General features: G+C 34.6%; 1 protein-coding gene and 1 long non-coding RNA gene across 2 annotated transcripts in view; both read left to right on the plus strand.

The window, feature by feature from the left end:
• LOC107567280 (CAP-Gly domain-containing linker protein 1-like) overlaps window positions 1-656 on the plus strand; it is a 70,523-nt gene extending 69,867 nt beyond the window's left edge. Inside the window, exon 32 of the transcript XR_001606620.1 lies at window positions 9-656. The gene's annotated coding sequence lies outside the window, so the exon portion shown is untranslated. The remainder of the gene's footprint in view (window positions 1-8) is intronic.
• Window positions 657-2,231: 1,575 nt separating this feature from the next.
• On the plus strand, window positions 2,232-2,936 carry LOC107567279 (uncharacterized). Its single transcript, XR_001606619.1, has 3 exons — window positions 2,232-2,459; window positions 2,554-2,659; window positions 2,856-2,936. It is a non-coding gene; the product is annotated as an uncharacterized lncRNA (long non-coding RNA).
• Window positions 2,937-6,466: the final 3,530 nt, after the last annotated feature.

Below are 6,466 nucleotides of genomic sequence, written 5' to 3' on the forward strand. Positions count from 1 at the left end.
TGGTAGAGGTGATTAACCATGAAATCTGGAATTGACAGTTCTCTTATATGCTTAAAAGGTTGTATATCTTTAAACATCAGTGCTGACCTCTAGTGGAAGGGAGGCTTGACTTCTCAACAGCCTTTCACATATCAACGAGTTTGGATTCTGTAAGAGAAGTATTAATATAAAAAGTAAGTTATTCTAGAATTGTTAAAATTTCTAAATGTATATGCAAAAAAATACATAAGTATGTTTCAATCATTTATTATCTTTAAGAATGACTGTTAGAAAAATTGTAACTTTTGCCCGAAAAGAAATGGAGAAAAAAAGAACCACCATCTTACTGTTTTTGTTCCTTCAAAATCAACATGTGTTTCCCAGGTTGTTTGCGAGACATTTATTTGTACAAATACCAAAAGGGGGGACATTTTTTTTGAAAATAAACTTCAAGAAATATCTTTTAAGTGCAAAAAATATTCTTTGTTGTGTTGTATGTTAATGCCAATGTGCTGCTCTAAAAAAAAAAAAGTGTGTATGGCCCTAAAGAGCATCCTGAGCTGTCTGCAGAAAATGTAGGGCTATTTGGCTCTTGTCCGAGCCACACATTGTTTTTGACAATGAAACTGCCTGACAAATGAAGCAGTGAGTTACAATAAACATTGTTTTCAAATAAGTTTTAAATTGTCTGATGTGGTCAGTCATAACCATCAACTATATCAGTGTTTCCCACCATTTTTTGTCTTATAAAAAAAAAACTGAAAAATAAATGCATAATTTTAACTAAATTGCAGTTGAGAAAAGCTGATGTAAACATTCTAATATCAAAAGTGCATTATATTTTTTCATAAATAATTGTAACCAAGTTTAAAATGTATTAAAATACATATAGATTCCTCATGGGGACACCAGATCAACGCCCCCTAGTGGTGAACCATTAGTAATGTAAACGTTAAGGAAAAGTATGACATAACTCGTTTGCTAAAATCACGTGTCTAGCTTGATATGCGCTCCAAAACACTGGTTTGAAACCAGTTTCATAAACATTTCAAAGCTTCATGAAGCAGTGTTTAGCAAATTAAGTGCATCATCAATCTGAACATGCTTAGCAGCCTGTATAGTTGGACCATCACTGCCACTTACTGCTGCTCATACTAAACAGCCTAAAAAATGACTTTCTTTCTTACTTTTGTTAATGTCATCCTTTTCGACATTAAATAGTTAAATCAGCATATACGGTTTCATCTGATCTCAGGCTTTATGATTTAGGTTTAGTTTTAATGACAGATGTATATTGGAAAAACTGAGTTTTATTTGTCACTAAATTGGCCTGACTGCAAGCCCTCTCAACAAACAAACAATCAAACAAATAAAGAAAGCAAACTACAAACGAGTGAAACAACACAATTTATACACTAACCTCATATTTAATTATTTGTAGATTGCATTTAATAGATTACACTTGCATGAAAACATTTGGAATTGATTTGTAAAAGCTGTCATTGTCAGGGTGTTTGGGCTGTTAGAATGAGAGAATCATTTGGCATTGATTCATTGAAGACAGTGGCTGGATGAAACATGGTGAAGAATCAAAACAGATGCCAATATTTCCTTATTTAGTCAAGTTACTGGCCGAATAATGTATATAGTTTTCCCCCCCCTTTGAAATACTGTTTTGTTTTTGTTTTCATTTTTTTTATGAAAATGACATGGAAATTAAACATGGAAATGTAGCCTATAAGGTCTCACAAAATGTCATGTTAAAGCCTTTAACTTAAAGGCTATTTAAAACCGTTTTTGTAGTTTATAGATTACAGTTAGGCCTACATTTATGTTAATATACCTGTGACGACATGAAATTTTAATGGGTATGAATCGTTTTACTTTTTTATTGCAGGCTTTCTGGGAGTCCAAATTGAAGACAGCAAGAATAGACTGATGTTGTCCTTAACCTGTCACCCGATTATTACAAAATTCTCTACAGAATTAAATGTATAGAAAAACATAAGAAAGGGACATAACCAAGTCGGAAAGTAATGTTAATTTCACAATGTGCCCACTGCATTCATCTGTGTGCTGTTTTCAAGGGTAACATAGTTCACGTGTTGCCCGTTAGGTTTTTTCGTGCTGGTCTGACTAGTTCTATTTAATTATTTTGCATAGATTACTTTGGTCAGTTTTCATATTTATGCCAGGAACTATCTTTTTAATTCATTGCATTTAAATACTTATCTGTACTATCCAAAATATCCTGATATGATTTGTCTCTCTGAGTCTGAACCTGGAAGCGCCCTCGAAAGGAAAACACTTGTTTAACACACAGGAAGTAGGTTTAGCTCCACCCCCTGCATCCGCCATCTCCTGTTACTACATGGGAAGGCGGGCGAATTTGAAAAAAGAGCATATTCGTTTGCATCCGAAAACAGAGAAATTTGTTTAATACAATTCCATATAACCGACCATATAACAGATTGGACAGTGTAAGTAAAACTAAGGCACAGCTCTTTTAAAATACATGCAACGTTGTTGTTGTAATCGTGGCATTGTAAATTTCTCGCGTGTTCGTCGTGTTAGCTTACTGACTAGCAGCAGTTTGCAGTTTCTGGATCTGTATTGTCTTGCAAGATGAGCAACAAAACCACACGATTACCGTCGCGGAAAAGCAGCGATGAAATCAGAAGTGAGTGTTATTACTGTGAACATGATACTGTTAACGTTAGTCTTTTAACAAGGCTGTTATTGAGTTATCTGTTATGTTAGCGAATGTCGAATTAATAATGAATGCATAAATGACAGCTAAAATGGCTTTATTATACTAAAGTATGTTCTGTTTTGTGTTAGTTGTGTTTTTCTATAAAAGTTTACTGTTTGTACAGAGTCAAGTGGAAAGAGTCCACCACGAAGGAGGTCCTGCAGGTTGTCTGCAAGTGATGTAAATCTGGCCTCTAAAGTTGTGGTGAGTTCACTAAAGTCAGTCACTGATTGATGAGTGGTAGGAATCGATGGAAAAAACAAGACACGTCTGGTATTTACTTCTATAAATGAAATCAGAAGCTGATTTTCTGTTGTGAGTTGACAAGTAAGGTTTTTTTGCTCATCACGTGTATAACATTGTTGCAATTTTGTTTTTCTGGCTCACTGTTACAACTGGGGGAATGAATCATCTATAAATCCTAAACAGTGTTGTTACCTTGATGATTTGTTTGAGCAAAAAATGGCTGAAAAACCAAAAATATAGACATGATTGTCTAAAATACATAATATTAGTTATATTAATTTTACTGCATATTTTAATGCTTATAATGTATGGAGTTATGTTCTGGAGATATTAGAGGTATTGTGTGACATCATCATTTTGATAAAATGGTACCTTTCTAGTGTTCATCTCTCATTAATTTAAACTTTTTTTTTGTTGTTGAAATTGTTATTTTTTAAGCAGCTTTGTGGGTTATTGTTGGTCTTGTCGACACTTGTCGGTGTCGTGCTTAAAAAAAAAAAAGAAAAGAAAAAGATGGTTAACCCTTAATAGGTATAGAGTAACAAAGAACTTACATTTTTTGTAAACTGTCAGTTTATAAATTGTAGTCTTTGATAGTGTTTATATAATGTTTGTTATATATTTATATTAGTTTGTTTTGTATACAGTGCTGCTTGAAAGTTTGTGGACCCTTTAGAATTGTCTATATTTCTGCATAAATATAACCAAAAAATTTGAGATGCACCGATTGCAATTTTCTTGGCCGATTCCGATTTTTTTGTTAGTGTGATCTGCCGATACCGATTTTCTTTCTAAGAACTATAATTGACAGCATATACAAACAAATATCTACTTTCCTTCAACGCAAAATAGTTTTTTCATTAAAAAACAAGTAAAAAGTCGGCAATAAAATAAGAACAAATAAAAAGAATTCAAACAACAGCACAAATAAATGCAATAGAATAAAGAGAGCTATGAAACTAAGTTTTTCAGGTTAAGTAAGTTTTATTCAGGTAAGAAATACTACAGAAATTAAAGTAATCAAATGTAAAATAACACATCCAGTGTTATTTTACATTTGATTACATTAATTCCTCTAGTCTTCATTGTAAAAATTAAATACAGATGAATGCTTACCATTAAAGTTATAAAACGTATTCAGTCAAGAGCAGACAATTCTTTTCTTTGTGTTTTGTTCTTTGATTAACATGACAGACAGCAGCAGGAATATTGGACTGCGGTCCCTTTAAGAGTTTATCCACGGACCCAATATACTGTTACACAACATGCGTTCTCTTTCTCAACTATTTAACTTTCCAAAACTGACTGTGTTTAACTGGATACTGGCCAAGACGGGCATTTTGACATAATTTTGTATGTATTTGAACGTTTTAGCGCAGTTAGCTACTCATTTCGGTATTTGTGAAAATAAGCTGTTTGGGACTGAGCGCTGATTGTGCGCTCCACTAATATAGATCAGTGGTGGTGCACGCGCTTTTGGTGTAAGTACGAAACCTGCAGGAATGATTAAAATAATGCGCAATACAAGCACTATTTAACCGGAGCAAATGAGACGTGTCGGAGAGAGGAGAGTGAGAATGCGCGGCTGATGTTATTGACTGTGTCGCTGGTAACGGATCGGCTCGGAATCGGAAAGAAGTGAGACTGACCGGCTGGTCACCGATCCTGGCCGATCATGAGGAAAATTGGCCGATTCCGACCACTGGCCGATAGATCGGTGCATCTCTACAAAAAATCTTCAGATTTTCATGCAAGTCCTGAAAGTAGACAAAGAGAACCCAATCAAACAAATTAGATAAAAATATATACTTTGTCATTTATTTATTCAGGAAAACGATCCATTATTACATATCCGTGAATGGCAAAAGTATGTGAATCTCTAGGATTAGCTGTTAATTTGAAGGTGAAATTAGAGTCCATCTGTTCAGAGGTGTTTTTAATCAGTGAGATGACTCTCAGGGGTCAGTGTGTTCCCTGTTTTATTTAAAGAACAGGGATCTGTCAAAGTTTATTTATGTTTGTGGAAGTGTATTATGGCACAAACTAGGGCTGGGCGATATAGCTAAAAAATGTATCAATGATATAATGTTTCATATCGTTCAGTATCGATAATTATTGAAATTTTTTTTATAAACTTTTTTTAAAACAAAGAGCAATAGAAAAAAATGTTTACATTTAACCACTGTATTTTTAAATTAACTCAATTTATTGAGACAAACAACAAATATTTTTTTTGTTTTAACAGTCAAAAACAAAATAAAAATTAAACGTATCTAATTTCTAATGTGTTTTTTTTTATACATTTAGCAGAAGCTAGATTAAACTTTTGGCTTGTCTCCCAAGGCCACAGGAGGGCGCAATGAGCAAAATAATGCAGCACATTTTAAATGCTCAACGCAAGGAAGTAATAGTCTATAAAAAACGTGCATTACGTCTAAATTAACTCGTATAAATCAAATATAATTTCGTAAATTGCTTAAACAATTATGAACAAAACTGAGACGTGAGTGCAGCAGTCGTATTTGTCCGTCTAGAAAATGCGCTGAATATGCGTTCTGTGTGAATGGCTTGGTTTCGGTTTTAACCTAATCAAGATCTTCTCCGCATTGAGCTTCTATATTTCTCTAATATTTTGAATGAATAACGCAGCAACTGCGCGTCTTGTGGGCTAGACTAGCAAAACATTAAACTACAACGTCACTTGCATCATCACCTGACGCACATCTAACATTGGATTGTACTATTTTTGCATTCAAATGCAAATGTTTATTTTAAATTCGACTAATATTCATTCTTTACTTACAATCTCCTCATCACAGGCAGGTACAGCCCTCATGTTCGTGTTTGTGTGTGCTGTCTGCATCACTCATAGCACGTGCCTATATCGTGCACTATATTTAATTTTTTTAATATCGTTATCGAAGAAGGTGTACCGTCGATAAATATCGATACCGTTTTATCGCCCAGGCCTAGCACAAACAAATTAGATCTCTGAGGACCTCAGAAAAAGAGTTGCTCATCAGGCTAGAAAAGGTTTCAAAGCCATCTCTAAAGAGTTTGGACTCCACCAATCCACAATTAGACAGACAAATGGAGGAAATTCAAGACCACTGTTACCCTCCCCAGGAGTGCTCTACCAACAAAGAACACTCTAAAAGCAAGATGTGTAAAAGTCCACTAGGATTCAAAGGACTGCAGGCTAACTTCTAACATAGCGTTATGTTTGGAGAAAGAAAACACTGCATTCCAGCATAAGAACCTTATCCCATCTGTGAAACATGGTGGTGGTAGTATCATGGTTGGGGCCTGTTGTGCTGCATCTTGGGCCAGGATTGATGGAACAATGAATTCTGAATTATACCAGCAAATTCTGAAGGAAAATGTCAGGACATCTGTCCAAGAACTGAATCTCAAGAGAAAGTGGGTAATGCAGCAAGACAACGACCCCAAGCACACAAGTCGTTCTACCAAAGAATGGTTAAAGAAGAA

The sequence above is a fragment of the Sinocyclocheilus grahami genome, unplaced genomic scaffold, assembly GCF_001515645.1.
Source record: "Sinocyclocheilus grahami isolate Dianchi unplaced genomic scaffold, SAMN03320097.WGS_v1.1 scaffold1140.1, whole genome shotgun sequence".
Taxonomy (NCBI): Eukaryota; Metazoa; Chordata; class Actinopteri; order Cypriniformes; family Cyprinidae; genus Sinocyclocheilus; species Sinocyclocheilus grahami.